The sequence below is a fragment of the Catharus ustulatus genome, chromosome 1, assembly GCF_009819885.2.
Source record: "Catharus ustulatus isolate bCatUst1 chromosome 1, bCatUst1.pri.v2, whole genome shotgun sequence".
Classification (NCBI taxonomy): Eukaryota; Metazoa; Chordata; class Aves; order Passeriformes; family Turdidae; genus Catharus; species Catharus ustulatus.
The window spans coordinates 113,506,483-113,524,108 of record NC_046221.1 but is presented as its reverse complement, the minus strand read 5'-3'; positions in this window follow the sequence as shown (position 1 = coordinate 113,524,108).

Genomic DNA, 17,626 nt, shown 5'->3' with positions numbered 1-17,626 from the left:
CTCTCTGAATGTGAGGGCTGAGATGTATGCTGACTACAGGGGAAAAAAATCTATCCATGGATATCTAGCTTGCCTTTTTATTTATATTTTTTTCCAGGGGTTTTGTATAATTGATGACAGTGCCTATTTGGCAAAGAAATTTTCTGAGCACAAAATTTGTTGTAATACTAATTTTTGCCTATTAAACAAACTGTTGTTTTTCCCCTCCTACATCTGAAGCCAAAATCACAGGACCACAAAACAAATCAGCCTAATTTCACTGTGAACTTTTCTTTTGACATCCTTCTATTTTTCAAAGAGAATAAATGTGTTGTTACATGACTGCTCTTTTCCAGACAGAAGAGGCAGAGAGCTATTTTTGAAGCTCCTTAAATCAGAAGCTCTGGCTCTTTACAAAAGCATCCCCACAGGATATCAGGACTGTGTTTGGAAACATATGTGATAAAAAAAAAATCAAACCATAAAAATGAACTGGGATCACCTTGTAATTGGGCAGAGAAGACTTCCTGCTGCTGTCTGTATTTTTGTTAAAAGCCAGTGCTTCTGCATTTCTCACCTTTTGCTGCGCGAGATTGTACACAAAATCTCTGATTGCCAGGTAAATCAAAGCCAAGAGGGAGACCCCCTGTTTGGAGGAAAACATCCCCCTCCCATATTCTCTTTTACTGATGTTATGTGGGAAAAATTAGATGTACAGAATGAATCAAATGTAATTGTAAAAAAAAAAAAAAAAATAAAAACACCACCAGTGGAACAGAGCTATATGGAGGACCCGAAGGAGATCTTTGAATGCATCAGCTTCCATATAGAGTAGTAAGCTAATAGGCAGTTCATTGAAGCTAAAGTATAACATAAAACATAAAATTACAGAGAAAATGGCTGAAAATATAATAAAAAATAATTAAAAATCTTGTAGGAAGGTGGCATATCAACATCTGATGTAAATACAGACATAGGAGGTGCAATTTATCATTTGAATAGATGAAACAGCTGAAAATGGTAAAAAAATTGCAGGTTTGTAGTCTGTTTTTTCCAAAAATTTGAGAAAACCCCAATGGTTCCAGCAACAACTTCCCATTTTCATCTGTCAGAAGATGATTTCTCTGTTTTGCTCAGCTACCAGAATTCTCAAGCAAAAAAGCACGCATCGTAGAATTGGTTAAAACTGTAAATTTAAATTCAAAATCGAAAATAAAGGAAGAAAAGCCATTCATTTCCCTGATCCTTAAATGTTAAACATACTGTGGAAAGACACGCGTGTCACCACCAGTTTGGCATGACATGAACCTTTGAATAGTAACCAGACTTCTGTTTTCTTTTGTCCTCTGCTTTCTACTCTCCAGTAAAATGAAATTTCAGTGTTGTTCAAGACTTAAGGCAATTTTTTTTTTCCCATTAAGTTGTAAGACAACTTGGAAAAGGCATTAAAAGAATACAGAAGTTAAAAACAGGCAGTGTTCTCCCTCCCGTGGAAAATTTTCTCTTACTATCTGCAGCCAGGCACATTTAAAACTCAGCATCTCCTAGAGATGTGGATATCAACTAATGATACAAATTTTCCTTTCAAGGTCTGGCACCTGGAATTAGCTCACTGAGGGCAAACTGGTAACATTCAGGCTGCAAATGTTTTGAGGATGAAGCATCTTTCTGTTTGCTGGACCTTATTCCTAGGCACAATATCAATATCAAAAATAATCTCGTATTATTATCAAGAGTGACTCTCATACATGACAGTGTATCAGTATTGGCCCAGGCAACACATTGCAGTGCATGTGTGTATGTGTGGACACATAACTATTTGTGTTTTGAACTGATATTTATGTGTTGTGACCTGTGTAAATATATGTACATATATGTATTTACATACGTTATATATGTTGTTTGTATGTTGAGAAGAATGCATGTTCACTGCCATGCAACTCATGCAATGACAGTAGGTGGAAAAACAAAGACAGTGGCACCCTTTTTTAGGCTTCTGCATCCTTTTTTCTCAGAGCATACATGGGTAGAGTTCCTGGGCCAGGAACAAACATACTCTGTAATGAAATTGTCCTGCTTTTCCAAGACTTAGCAGGAATATCTTCCTTCTTTTCTCCTCATCATCCAGAGGTGTGGACAGAGGCATGCTTTATACATAGTAAGCAAAACAGAGGAGCATTGGCTCACTCCTTAACACAGTCCAGCAATTTTTGCTTAGATGATTTTCTAAGTACAGAGAATGTAGTATGAGCAAAGTGCTCTGGCAATGTGGCATGTCGAGTTAAAAAAAAAAAAAAAAAGCCAACAAACCTCAAAAAAAAGTGTTGCTTTAGTACACATAGATACATACAAAGATTCATGTTGTAATAGTGTTTACACCATCAGGACTCTCTTTACCATGTAAAATATGGTGCAGGCTTCAATACAAGTGAGGCAGAGCTGAATGCAGTTACCATCTACATTATGAAGGGCTTGAAAACCAACAGATCGACTTTATAGTGCAATCTACATATTTTAAAAATAACCTATTTAATAGTTTATAAAAGCAGGGGTCAGCTTCCTCTGAAAAGCAAGAGCTTTAAATACCTGCAGTTATTTTGAGAACATGGGTGATTAAATTCTAGCAACTCTGCAATTTCAAATGCAATTGGAAGTAAATGATAAATAAAAAATATTATGTTACTTGCTCAGAAGTTATTTTGCACAAATACACATGCATGAAAACTGGTTCTTTACATGGTATTCAAATTTGTATGTCCAGTGGGTTATTTCCCTACCTCTGTAATTTTATTCCAAATAATATTTGGCAAGTCAAACAGGAATTCAGGTAAGAAATATGAGGAAAACATTTAATTAACAACTTTAACTTTTCACCTTGTTTAAATGTTTGTATAATTTCAATTTCTGCAAGTCCCTAAAAGAAAGTCAAAACCCATTGGCCAAAAGAGGCAAGAAAGAAAAAGGAATTAATATAATCAGAAAATATTATCTAAGTGGAAAAGAAGAAAGATTCAGATTTAATTGATAGCTACTAAGAAGCAGTGACTTCTATCTCTTCACTTAAAGAAGATTTAAAAAAAAATCCATCCCAATAGAATTTTCAGTCATTAGTGGAGGTTTCCAAAATCTCCAGAGAGAGAAAATGAATGGAGGTGCTAAATGCAAAGGCTTATCTTGGGGACCCTAATTCTGCCTCATGCTGCTCACATTATCTATTATCCTCACTTGGCCTTCTTTTTTGAGAAGGGGAGCAGCAAAGTGGAAGCATTTCTGTGTAGTAGTCAAAAAATCAGATTGCACAAGACACTAATCACAAAACCCTGCAGAAATAGACAAAAAAAATTGAAAACTCTGGCTTGTATTCATGACTCACTCTATGTTTTTTTCTTTTTCACCGCTTTCCCAAATCCAAATTCTTTGTGATCCGTAGTGCTCCTCAGTCTGATTGAGGGATCGCAGGGGAAGGGAGAGCTGCTGGAAATGGTGCAGTGTCACATGAAACTCTGCAAACACATACTTAGGAATTAGATACAATTTTTTAAACAAGCATGACAGTCGGTCTTTTTCTGGGCACCAAGGTGGTTATCATAGAATCATAGGTTCATAAAACGGTTTGGGTTGGAAGGGAACATTGAAGATTAATTTGTCTCAAACCCACTGCTGTGGGCACGGACACCTCCCACTAAACCAGGCTGCTCAAAGCCCCATCCAACCTGGCCTTGAACACCTACATCCACAACTTTTCTGGGCGACCTGTTCCTTGTGGAGTTGCAAGGACAGGCTGGCAAGACTCTATATAGCATCATATTCATAAAACAAAGAATGAAAATTAATATGATGCCATTCACTCTTATTGTAAGATCATGTTCAGTAGTAAAATGCAAACCTGACTGCACTGAGATATGGAAGAGCTTCATGACACTGATCATGGAGCAACTGGGTAGTAGAATGGCAGGACACATTCAATGCTAATAAAGGCAAACTAACATATATAGATGAAAATACCACTAAGATGCAAGTAAAATTGCTTGTTGGCATTTTCAAACATGTCTTAAAGCCAATGTGACTTTATGAAACTGTTAGCTCAAAGTGTTTAGCTGTAGCTGAAAAAGGAAAAAACCTGTAAATTTTAGCTATTAATAGGAAATTAACAGAAAGTGGTATGTAATGGTAAATATGCTTTTCTATCCTTTTGTATCAAAAGATGTAATCAAGCCATAAAACTGGCAAAAGAGGGCAAAAGTGATAAATTATGTGGAGTAGCTCCCAAATGTGGACAAGATTAAAGAGAATTGGACATTTTAGCCTGGAAAACAGATTATCAAGGAGGGATAAGGCCAAAGTCTATAAAAGCACAGAGAAGTCAAATGATGAAATGCAGGTTACTGACCATTGCTTCCCCAAATGAAAGAAAAAAAGGCTTATCAAATGAAAATATTGGGTAGTAAATAAGTAAGAAACAAAAGTAAGAAACTCAAGGAATCTCAAAGCTTAAACTATATGTAGGTCCCAAACATTATAGGATAAACTCACAGAAGAAACAGCTGTGGAAGGCTCTACAGCGTAAACCCACAGCTTCCCAGACTGGGGTCTTTCTAAACCAGAGTCTGTATCTGAACCCTGTTTTTGTCAGTGAAAATAAAGCCTCAGCTTCATGTTCTTGTGCTGCTTCTAAAAACAAATATCTTCACTTGGAAAATTTTATTTGTGTGGCGATTTAGTCAAGAGACTTCAGTTAGTTCTTTTGGGAGGGAAGCTGTAGACTAGAAGAGGAAGGGTTAGTGCCACACTTCAGTGCGAGAGCAAAGTGACTGACATACCTAGAAGTTGTATCTAGGGGGCTACCTTCATCTACACACTCACAGCAGGCGGGCTTGCCTGTGGTTCTGAAGAGAAATGGTCTGTTAGTGGACAGCTCTTTCCACCAAGGTACTTCATGTGCTCTCTGAACTCTGCTTTGAAGAGAAATTTGCAAACGAAGGTCAGTGGAGTGAGACACTGTGCAGTGGAACGATGTGCTCTGCTTCCAAGGGCTCTGCTTCTTGCAGGACAAGCTCCCATGCCAAACGCTGGGTCCACATTCGCAGCAGAGAATGGGAACAAAGCAAGTCTGAAACCCGTGTGTTGTTTACAGACCCTCCTCTGCTGCACCATGTCACAAGCCCTTATCACAGCTGCTCTGAGCAGAGACTGTTTTCTATGGAGAAATCACAGCAGCTAAGGGAAGGAAGGTGAGCAAGGATGCTGAGTGAGAGCAGGGAGCTCTAGCTTGTATTTTGGTGAACTTAATGACTAGTTTTGAGGCAAAGACTTGAAGGCCAAAGTCTGACAGGCTGTCAGGCACTGATTGCCATTTTCATAAAGGGCGCTATGCAAGTGTAAGTGATTGATAGATTGATTGATTTATTTTGCTGAGGCTCCTTTGTGGTCTCCTGGGGGGATTTCTGGCCACACCTCTCAGGCTGAAAGCACTTGCTCTGCCTGCTGTTGCTTTTTTTTTATTTGCGGGTAATGAAAATTTGTTACAAGCCTTCCCTTTCATCTGTACATGGCAGGCTGTCACACAGAAACAAGCCATTCTGGAACCATGCTTCCTTCCAAATTGCTAAATATTTTTCTTCAAATTGCTTCCCTAATGGGCTAGTATAATAGGAGCAGCATGCTCTCTGCCCACGCTGAAGATGCCAGAGCATTTGTCCAGTGCACATGTGTGTTGGGCACAATAAACTCATTGCCTGGCCTGGAGACAGTGCAGCACTGCTGCTGATCTAATCTATATCACACATTCCTTGGGCACAGTCGTGCCCACGGTGCATATAGGAGAATATGCACACGGATAGGTGCTTGTGCCTGCCCTGGGAACATGCACCTCGTCAGGGAGGCAGCCAGCTACACATCCCACTCTCCTGGGGAAGGAGCATGATTGCATTCCGTAAGGTGAGACACAATGGCAGGAGGAGGAGAAGTGGGCTGCACAGCCATCGAGTAAGCCATGCGAGCAGTGACAGAGCTGGGCTCACTAATGGACTGGCCTGGCCAGTTTTTTATTGACTCCAGTTGCTGCTTTTTGGAGGGGCAGGCACCAGCAGTCCCCAAGGTCAGCAGTTCCATGTGCTCTATGCTAAACTGTTGCTGACCCACTGCTTTATGAGCCTAAGTGCTTATCCAGGAACAGAAGTGAATAGGTTGTGTGTGATAAGAAAATAATTTGCCAAAACTGCAACAATAAAGAAAGCCTGATGGGATCTCTTATGGTATGAATAGCCCGGAGCAGCTGCAGATTTCTCTCTGCTTTCACAATTATTTTCTTTTTTATAACAACTAAAAAGGGAGCATTGTCCACAGGCTCCTGCAGCCCATATTTTCCTATCCAAATCTAATATTTCCATATACGTGTATATATGTATTATACATTGTGGATCTTTGTGAATAAAATACAGGAACAGAAAAAGAAAGAAAAAGGAAAAGCCTTCTCAGATAAGAGGCCTGTTGGCACACCAGCTTAACCCATTCCACTTTTCTGTTTCTCTTACAGCCACTCTAGATGGATTTCTGCAAGATCCTGGATCAGCCATCCTGAACACACAGAGCCGTGCTCCCTGCACTGATGCCCAGTACAGCCACACCCAGGTGGCTCTCTGTGCAGACTCAAAGAGCTCTGTGCCACCCTTCCCCACTGCTGTGGGGCTAGGAACATCCTATCCCCCACCCAGGGACAGTGCCTGGTGAGAAGTCTGAGTATATTTTTGCATGTTTCCCATCTACATGTTACAGAGGTGCTGCAGTCCAACAGTAGGGTCAGCTCAACTTTCCCTATTCCCCACCTCCCTGACAGTTCTATGATATTTTTCTCCATCAGGATGCACAAGCAGGTCTGGTGCTCATCCCATGTCTGTCCCCTACTCTGAACAGCCCGAGTGCTGCAGGACCCAGTGTCAGGCTCTGTGCTCTGACCCTTTCTTGCCCACCAGTCCCTGGGTTGAGCAGTGGTTTGCCCAGAGAGGGATGCCTGTGATCCAAAGCCCTGGAAACCATGTTCAGGGCTTCTTCCAAAAGCTCTGCCAGAGCTCCTTACAGAGGTACCACGCTCTCAGGGAGTCCAGGTCCCTGAAGCTCTGTGAAAACATCTACAACCACCCCTTGCCATTCAATTCTGTGTAAGGAGAAGGCCAGACTCCAACCTTGGATGTCACATCAGGGTCAGCTATGCAAGGTTCAGAAAATAGTTGTATAAAGAAACACACAAAGAAATTACTCAGATCATAGCTGATCTCTGTAGCTGATTTCTCAAGAGGTCTCCAGTGAATCGAGCTGAATGAGCTTTTTGTTGGCTTTACTGTTAACAGGAATAGTTGAAGTCAGAGAGAGTTCTCCTCTCTTACTGCTGACAGCTACAGTATGGCAGGGCTGTGGTGCTGTAGCATACAGTGATCAATCTCATTTCAGTTCATTTTGCTAGAATTTAATTTTCACATGGCCCAGTGTGACCACATCCCACTAATTTCCCACTTGGATATTTTCTTAAAACAGAGAGACCAGTTGAAGATTCTGCAACTCCTGTTGGTGAAATAATAATAATAATAATTTACATTTATTAAGTGCTGTTCTTCCCAAAGGACTGCCCGAATGTTTTCCAAAATTTTGTATGCAGCAATCCCTTCACCAAGGAAAGCAAAAATGCAGCTTCTTCCTTGGTACAGAGCAGCACTAGCACAACAACTTAGGATACAGAATGAATCAAAGGTTTAATGTTATTATATCTTTGTGGTTCTGTTAGAGTAATGGCCAGAAATCTCAAGAGGGACCAAGGCCTCTCTTGAGGTAGGTGAAATAAGTAGTAAGGTTATTGAAAGAAAGCCAAGGAACAGGAAATGGTAAAAAGCATGCCCAAGAAAGAGTAGGAATCAAAACGGAGGGATAGATAAACATATGTATGATTGCATAGATTTCAAATTCATGATAAAGTCATGGGATTTAAAGGGACCTGTGATGTTATCCCACACACTCTTCTCTCCTATTTAATCACTAATATACATCTACGTATGTCTCTTGTTCCTAATGATTTCTACTGATGGAGATTTTTCAGCCTTCTGAGGCACTTTCCTCGTAGCCCGTACCCTTCCCTTTAACGTGAGATTGAATGTTCCTTGCTATAACATAGACCTCTTATTCCTCATCCTGTGCACATCTTTTCAGGCTGCCATTATCTGCTTGTAGACTTCCTACAGAGGTGTCAAGGTGAGCTTAACACTGGTGTTATAATGCACATGTGCCATAAGATGGGATCTAGAGGAGGACATCGCATAGGGGTATCTGTTTCTATGGGGAGCTGTATGGTAAAGGTGCTTGTGGGACAAACAGGCTGAGAGATGCCAGGTTGGTACTTGCAGAACTCTGGGAAAAGTGAGACATGCAAAAGAGATTGTGGACCTTTGTGTTGAGGCCAGAAATGCCTGTCTTTATGTTTGCAGATGATTGAGGAAATGTATTTTAATAATCCATAGGGAAACCAAAGCAGTAGGTAAAATGACAACCATGGAGTTGGGGTAGGCATTTGTGGCAGCAGCACTGAAGGACAGAGGGGAAAGGCTGTGGTAGTCAACAGCATGGACTTGGCTAAGCATGGTGCCTAGGAAATGCCCCATAGTCACAGATAACAGTTTCTGGAGGAGAAAACAAAAATGGTCACTGCAACATGGGTCTACATGACTGAAAGGTTAAGGATGTTATGATCAGGCAGAGGAGAAGTGGAAGGTTTGGCAAAGGAAGATTAGCAGCACTGTGCTAATGAGCTGGTGCCAGCAGGACCTCTGTGAGGAGAATTTGCTGATGCAGGTGGAGATGCAGGGCTGGAAGAAATAAAGGTATCCTGCAGATACCAATTTGTGAGTTTTCAGAAGGAATATGTGTATTGATTTGGAGCTCCACTTCATAAATGTGAACAGATACAGAAAGCTAAAAATCATTTCTCCTCTCTTGTTTCCTCCCACAAGGAAAGCAGTTTTAGGTGTTAATGTCCTCTCTACTGAGTTTCCTGCACACCCATCTTCTTTGACCTGATTTGGAGTACTACTTTTTTGTCAAGCAGGAGTCTTTCTAGTTCCTCATCCACAAAACATGCTAACCTCAATCCTGACAGTGGGCAACTAGTAGAGTACAACAGGATGTGATCTTTGGGGTATTTGTCCTGCAATATGATTTGTTAGAGGGACTAGGTAGATGACACCGGAAAATTTCAGAAGTTTTAATATTTCCTGTTCTTTTCCTATTCTTCCCTTCCCAGGGAATGGACTATGCCTTGCACTTCAAATGCAGCGCTCAGGGGATCCCAGCTAAAGGGCAAAGTGCAATCCAACACCCAGACATCCCCCTCCTTGGAGATTACACAGGTACACACCAAAACTGAGCCCTGAGCTGGGCCCTGTCCTGCCAACATCTTTTGCACTTCTTTAATGACAGAGATTAGTAAGGCAGAATTGAGCTTCACCTCTGCAGACCCAGATCGACTTGTTTAAGTAGAATATTTTGTTGTTTATGCTGCAGGCTAAACAACTAGGTTTACCTAGGGTCTCTTGTTAAAATGAGCCATCTGTGGCAGCTGTGGTAATTATACCCAGACTACTGTACCTTTCATGCAGAGCTCTTAGATTTGTGTTGAGACTTTGAAAACAAGAGGAACAATAGCACAAGGGGAAAGAAAATATCTCCTTAGAGTGAAAACTATCATGAGGTCCTCCCTTCCTTCATTTTCCAGGATTAACCACAATCCTCAGGTTCCTCAGTGGCTGTTCACTGTGACAAAGTACTACAAAACAGTTTGAGGGCAAAGAGCAGATGGAGTCTGAGGCAGGTTTTTTACCTCCTCCTCATCAGTAAATGCTTGCTCGCACTTTGCTTTGGTGAGCCAAGTAAATGTGGTATTTGTGCTGCTCTGAAATCTGGGCAATGCCACAAGTGCTACCATAGGCGTGAGTCTCTTGGTTCTCTCTCCCCATTCCGAACACCTCAGCACAACTTCTGCAGTAGCTGCTGGGCAATTTGCTTCCCGTGTCCCCGGAGCGATCATTGCTGCTGTGAATAGGAAGCAGCAGGAATTGCTCCAGAGCAATGCCAAGCATTTCCTCCTCTCCAGGGGGGCTGAGTGCCCTGCCCTGGGGAGGGTCAGACCTTTGAAATCAGTTGACTTTCCAGTGCTGCCAGACAGGCTGTAAGGCTTAACAGCAGACAAACTTCTGGATGGCATATGTTAGCTCTCCCTGCTTTCCTCATTTTAAAGCTTCTATTAAGTCACATATTGTTTTTATGTAGTAGCTATTGAATAGTGAAGCATCCAAAAATCCATGATACAGAATGATGCTTTGAAGTAAACACAGAGACCTTTAAACTCCCAAGTTGTTGTAAATGCTACCAAAAACCTTATTTTTGTCTCTAATCTTCTCCCAACTAAAACATAAATTTGAACAGATGGAAATAAGAAAAGAAAGATTGTGGGAATAAGCATTGATGCTATCAGCTGGAACCGGCAATAACAAAAGCAACCACTGACTCTTTGAGCTTTCAGGTAGTACAAGGTATTTTCACATACTACATTTATTTTATTTTGTGTTTTTCACTGTGAGTTTTCATACACTGTAGGAACACTTCAATCATAAGAGTAAGTCAAGTTATCACGGCCAGAAAAGAACAATAGGTTTGATTCACTTATGCTCCTATTGGCACTACCGCGGCAGAAAGTCTGTCCCAGCCAGGGGGGAGGTCAGAGTGGTGCAAGGTTCACAGCCCTTGGTGACTCCCTAAATGAGTACAGCTGATCTGGAAAAATGCTGTCAGCGGAGCAGAGAAGGGTGTTCTCATTCTGCTTAGCCCCTCAGCAGTTTCCAAATCACTAACGAGGTGTTTGCAATACCAGGGTGTGATTTAAAGCTCCTGTCCACAGGGCCAGTCATCTAATGAGCATCTGCCCTATTTGGTTCAGGAGAGAATCAAGTCCATCGCATCTGTTTTCTAAAAAGTCATGGATAAATAGTCCAATAACAAACAGTATGAAGTAATTTCCTGCACAAACTTACTGCACCCTGGTCTTTACCACAAGCTCAGATTTCTTGTGTGGGCTCAGATTTTAGCAAAGAATTACGGTATATTGCTTTCCATGGGAAGAATTTCCCACTTAACGGATCTCAGGTCTCTATTAGACCCTTGGCTAATGGAAAACCATAAACCATCCCAGAGCTTTCTAGAACTCCATGGAGAGCTGAAAGTGCAGATATTTAGCCTCTTCAAGGGCCAGGGACTGACAGAGGACTCCTTAAAGGAATGCCGAGCTAATAGAAATTCCAAACAATTTAGTTTCAAAGGACCTCTAAAGTAAGAGATGACTATATTAACCTAATATTATTTAATGACAACATTAACTCTTCTTCAGTGGTGTTTCTTGGTGGTATCTGCCATCAAACTCAAGGTTCTGGCCTGATTGTTTGGGTTTTTTCGGGGCACGGGGGTTTTTAATGTTAGCCCTTCATGGTTAGGTCTGTTTGGCAGCTAACTTTGACCAGCACAGTTGCAAGGTTGTGCACCTTGTTGCACGTGGTCCTGAATGTGGGTAAAGCAGCTGGGTCCAGATGTGTGCTGGCCATCACTGTTCTTGTCCTTGTCACACCCTCTATGCTATAAGCAGTGAAGAGTTTGGCTCAGAACTGTAGGACTGCTCTCCTGCCATTTGGGAACTCTGCAGTTTCTGGCTTCACATGCTTCTGCAGTGGCACTGTGTCAGGGCAAACTCCTATCAGCTATTGACATCTCTGCCCCTCGTCTGCAGGCCAAAGTATAGTGGAGAAACAGGTCTTACTAGCACCACAATGGCTGATGTATTTCAATTCAGCGTAGGCACTGCAGATTCACACATCATTTTTCACTTTAGCATATATATGCCACTTAACGTTGGAGAGGCCCTGTCTATTGAAACTGGGGCTTTTTGAATGGCTGATCGTGAGTCTTTTTTATTTTTAATATTTCTTAACTCATCCCCTCCTAAAACAAACTCAGATTCATTCATTAAAATTAAGGCACTAAGATTCCACAGAGACAAACCCCAGAGAGGGCTGATAAATTACACAAATAAGCTGTATTTATAATACCTCTGATGCCTCCAAATAGGCATTTTATACAAGAGAAGCTCCAGCAAACTGATAAATCTATTCTCTGATACTGCAGCTAAGCTGCATTTCAATACCTGAAACCATCTGTTTGATACAAGCATACACTTAGCATAATATGAATACCTCAGCACACAGGTACCCTAGCATAGTGCATCCCTTCATTCTCTCATAAACAGCAATTATAGCCCAGGCAGAGAGGAGCGCATGGTGGGCTGAAGAAGGAGGAGGAGGAACATATAAAGAAGATGGATTTTTTTTCCCCCCTCTAATCTGTGTGAGTCTGACAGAGCATATGAAGATCTGTAAGCCACAGAGTGCTAGTGAGAGATAGAGAGACACACAAAATTATTTCCTTTGCTGGGTCTTGCAGTTTGAAGTAGTGCCTGCCTTATTCACAGGACTTTTTTTCCCCAGATGCCCACCCAAGAACCATTCAGCTACATTTATTATTCTGTCAAATACAATGTGCAATAAAGAGCCAGTCTCCCCAATGATGGGTACCTGTGTTCATAGCTCCACGGTGAAGCACATAAATCACATGTGAAGGGCAATGCACATGTGCTTTTTGTTTCTTGTATCACCTTTTATTATCTTAGGACTGAAAAGTTAATAACCCAGTGGGTAATCATGCCATTATCAGTTTACATTGTAGTAAAGCCCATTCAAATGATGATTACATATGTTAATGAGTGTCGTTATAATGCACTACACAGTACATTACCTTCAATAAATATAATTGTTTATGCACTTTAATGAGGGGATATAATGCCCCCAAAACTAATGGCATGGACTGAATTGTGATTTATTGCTGGAAAACTTTGCCATTAAGAAAGGAAATCTCACAAACCCTTTCATGTTTATCTAACTTTTTTTCCTTCTTTAAAAGCTGCCACTCATCTCTCCCTCCTTCTGCTTGCAAGGGGAAAATAGCTGTAAGACAGTTCAGCAGTGTTCCTTGTCAATGCCTTCCTCCACCTGAAGAAGCAGGAGGTGGGTTCATTTAGAAGGCTTAATGAAGATCATTATGTTTACCCCTTAGTAAGGCTTAATGCGCTATCTGGCAACAAAACTGATAACACGTCAGAATTTTGGCTGCAAATCAAACAACGGGAAGTAGAAATGTTGGTTGTTAAACTAGAAACTAGAATAGAAAATAAGGTTGAGATGACATTTTGGCCAATGGTCCTTCATCTAGCTATAGAATAGTCAGAGAATTGTTGGCTGTGCAGAGCATTCAAAGCTCTCCAGCTGGGAATGAAGAAAACTAGAGGTGAAATGCCACCTGATCTCTTCAATCTCTAGGTGCTTTCTTTTCCAGAGGAGTGAGATAAAACTTTTCTTTGTGGGCTCAATAAGAAATGACAAAGAGACAAAGAATGCTAAACCAGGCAGCACTGTGTAACCAGCTGAGGGTGCAGCAGGCTGAGCGGGATGAGCTATCAGCAACTAAACTGCACAAGACTGGAGTTTCCTCTTTAATTTCCCTCCACTTGGTTTCCTTCCTGAATGGCACTGCTGTGACATTTCCATTACTGGTGAAAAGTAGTGTGCTTTGTACTGTGGTCTCTTCGCCTATTGAAGTCGGTGCAAAAACTCCCATTGATTTCAGCAGCAGAGGCAGCGAGCTGACAGTGGGGCGCGGTCGCCTCTGCAGAGAATTTGCATGCGGTGTGTCCTAATTTTGCTCTCTCTTCAGTGTCAGAAATCTAAAAAAAAAAAGTTTCCTTGAGCCTTCAAGAATAAAGAGGATGCTGAAATTTAGAACAAATAATAACAGGAATAGTTCTAAATGCTGTTAAAACTCAAGTGTGATGGCAGGGAGCATGAGAAAGCTGCATGTGAGAGAACTGTAGGAGCTCAGGTAGCTTCTCAAGGTATTTTCCCAAATATGTGTACACACAGCAATTACTTGAGAAACTTTCCAAGGATCACAGTCATGTTCCAACTAGTTTGAAAGTCAGTAGTGTAAAAAAACTTTGACATTGAGATGCAATTTGTGGTAAGATCTAATTAATTTTTTTGCTCCTAAGAATAATTTATTATTTACACTTCTTATTATATATGTATTTTAGCTTCATTAGTCTGCAATGCTGGAAAAAATTATACCTTCAAGTCCTATTTATCAAATTAATGGTGCAATTTCATAGTGACACATTCCACATTCATTAAACCAAGTACAGTAAAAATGCATTTAAATTAGATTAGTGTGATGTAATAACGATTCCAGTGTATGGGGTGATATTCTAGCAGTAAAGAAACACCCAGATCGAGTTGAAAGCAACTTTGAGGCGATATTTCAAAATTGATTTTGGCACTGTTTAAGTGAAAGAATAAGGACTAACATTTCCCCCCACAGCTCACTCCATGTGGGAGTTCAGGGCCCTGAGTGGAATTGCAGGAAATGAGTGGTAGAGTTGCTCTGGCCATAGCAGTGGAGGAAGTCATGCATGATCCACAGAAGGCAATTTTGCCAGCCTCCCAAAACGCTGGGGAGGGACACCCACTTGAATGCACCTTTCACCAGTGCTGACTGCACAATGCACCAGGAGTTTCTGCCAGCCCCTTAAAACTATGACTGTCCCAGTCATTTTACACTGACAAGGGCTCACGTGTCTGTGCACGCATCCAGGTGTACGCAGAGGCACAAATGCCTGGATGCAGAACCTCTTGGAGGTACCACTGTGCCCCTTTGCCTCCTGAATTACTGCTCTCTGGCAGCCTGCAAGCACTCTCTGGGCCACAGGGGCTGGGTGAATGTTGGTCCGTTTCCACTGACCTCATCCACCCTGGCAATCCCAACCAAAGAGCAAACAGAAGCTCTTGGTGGGTGCCAAATTCACAATCCATGAGGGGCCTATAAAGCCTTAAGCCCTCCTGCCTACTCATGCCACATAGACTGCCTGCTTCAACCCTACTGTGAAACAGGCAGAAATTCACATCACCTCTCTGTCGTGTCCTTTAACACCAAGTTTTAGTTTAGCACATTCCCTGTAGCTTAACTTTCCTGGCTTGGGCAATGAGCAAGAGTCCCTGATAAGCAGCAGGTTGATGGAGGTTGCTGGTCAAGGAACAAATCACTGGGAATTCATGTCCTGAAGCTCTGATTGAGTCAGACAGGGGCTGCATGTCCCCTCCTTCCACATGCTGATACTCGTCTTGTAGTCTTTATAGCCCAGCAGAGGAGTGCTTTCAGCTGGCTGACACTCAACCCTGCACTGCTCCAATATCACATTAAAGAACCAAATTAAATCAGAATAGCTCCTTAATAAAAAAAAATCTTTCTTCTGAGTATCCATGGGGAGTTGTGTATTGTGTGTATCTGTCTTTCAGACTGTAAGCCTTGAGGGCAATGACTATCTTTATTTCTGAAACACAAACAATATTAAAACACCATTGGCACTTAATAAATCAGCAAAACTACAATCATTACATGGGCCTCCTGGTGAGCCATCAGTTACCTTAGCAGATGAACGAAAGTGTGCCCTTTGCATTTGGGCATGTGGCTTGTGAGGGGTGTGCAGCAGATTGAGAACCCTAGATTTTGGACCTAGATTTTGAACCCTATTTGCTCGCCAAGGAAGCCTTGGACCATTTCAGGCATCATTGCAGCAACACCCTCAGACTTCTGTCCTGACCCAGAGGTACTGTCCTACCAGGGGATGCAAGTTCATGCTCCATCTTGTATCTCTTGAGCTGAGGTGCAAAGAAAGGTGGTAAAGATTGATGCAAGATTGCTCAGACTGTATATTTAGAGGACATTGTGCAGGGAGGAGTTACCAAATACTTTCATTGTGGTGGCACAGGGGTGTGCCAGCCAGGGATGGTACAATCCAGCACAAAAGGCAGTGCCCCAAGGTTGCTGCCCCACGGCCTCTTCTCAGAAGACTGAGCTTGGAGGGCTTATACTGAAGAGCTGGACCTGAGCTACACTGGTTTCAAATTGATGAACGGGGATATGGTAATAGGGTTGGAAATCAAGACTCTTTCAGGCTGAGCTGGATGTGCACTAATAGCAAGGAAACTGCTGCATTTTCGAAGATCCACAGCAGCCCTTTATAAACCCAAAGGTAATTTACAGACTTAGGCTCAGAGATACTCTTAAAAAAAAAAAAAAAAAAAAAAAGAGGTTTTCAAAATTTTTCTTCAGTGGTCTGCTAAAAGACTGAGAGTTGAATAATTGTGAGCAAATTCATGTATTAATATAAACAATTAAGCTTGATTAAAAAGAAATCAGTTTTGCCTCTGGCCTGACTGACCTCAGATTTCTAAGGGCTGCTTTTCCAGTCCTAAGGGCCTGAGCTATGTGTCCTTTTGACTTCAGCTTCTCAGCCTATCATCCCCAGGCATATCTTTTGTTCCATGCTTCCCTTCCCCTTCTTCCAATAGATACAGAGTTATTTAAACAATTAAGGCTGTCTGCCCCTACAGCCTTCTCCAGAAAGCAAGGGGCAAGACACAGACGAGTCAGCTTGAGCACTCGGAGACAAAGAGAACAAATTAAATAAAATGATTGCTTAAAAAAAAAAAATCATCAAATTCAAGCTGAAATTTACATTTGCTCATCTATCTCAATTGATGATTTCTGCTACCAAGCACCATATGGTGCTGTGTGAGACTATAAACATGCTGCTTATTCAGACCCATTTCTATTGGCATTTCCCATCAGTAAACAGGTGCTCCTGGCTTCTCCTGTGCCTCCAAGCTCAAAAAAACTTGAGCTGGTACCTTTGTGCACCTACAGGAAACAAAGGCAGCTTGTCAATGGGAGTGTTCCCTTTGCTTCAGAGAATATCAGCAGTATTTCCACAGTGTGTGCAGGACAGCAGAGCAAGTTTGCATTACAGTGAGCACCTGTGGCAGCTTCCTTTCTTCACAGCTTTTCCTAACGTCTGCAGGAATGCCCGTCAGCAGTGCCCAGAGGCTCCTCCTGTGTGGATCCTTTGCCATGACCTCACAGTGCCAAGCACCACAGGACCTCCCTGGCAGGACTGAATGGGTGCTTGCTCCTGCCTGCTCTCCTGCTAGAATCAGTAGGGCTGAGGAAGAGGGGGCAGCCAAGGTATCTTTACAGGGCAAGGAGTTTGCCTTTGGGGAGAAGCTGAGAAACCAGTCAGGAAGAGTGAATGCCACCTAGAAAACCTGGAAACATCTAGCTTAACAAGGTCTATGAGTTTTACCCATTTCAGTGGCAAATTTCTGTGTCATTCTGCTGCAGGAACCTAAGCACGATGCTGGAGCACTACCCCATCCTGCAGTCTGCTGCAGTCTGGGACCTTCATGCCCTCTGCAATTATTTAAAGGGCTTTGTTTGGTTAGTGCTCCCTACACATGGAGAAGGACAAAAGGGAAACACCATTGGTAGAACCAGGGTGTACTTTGTGAGGCTAATCTGAATATTACCTGAAAAAGACACCATGAGCTCATTGTCTTAGACTGGGGACAAGGGCTCTGGCTGCTCGTGTCAGGTGACCAAATTATCAAATCCATTACAA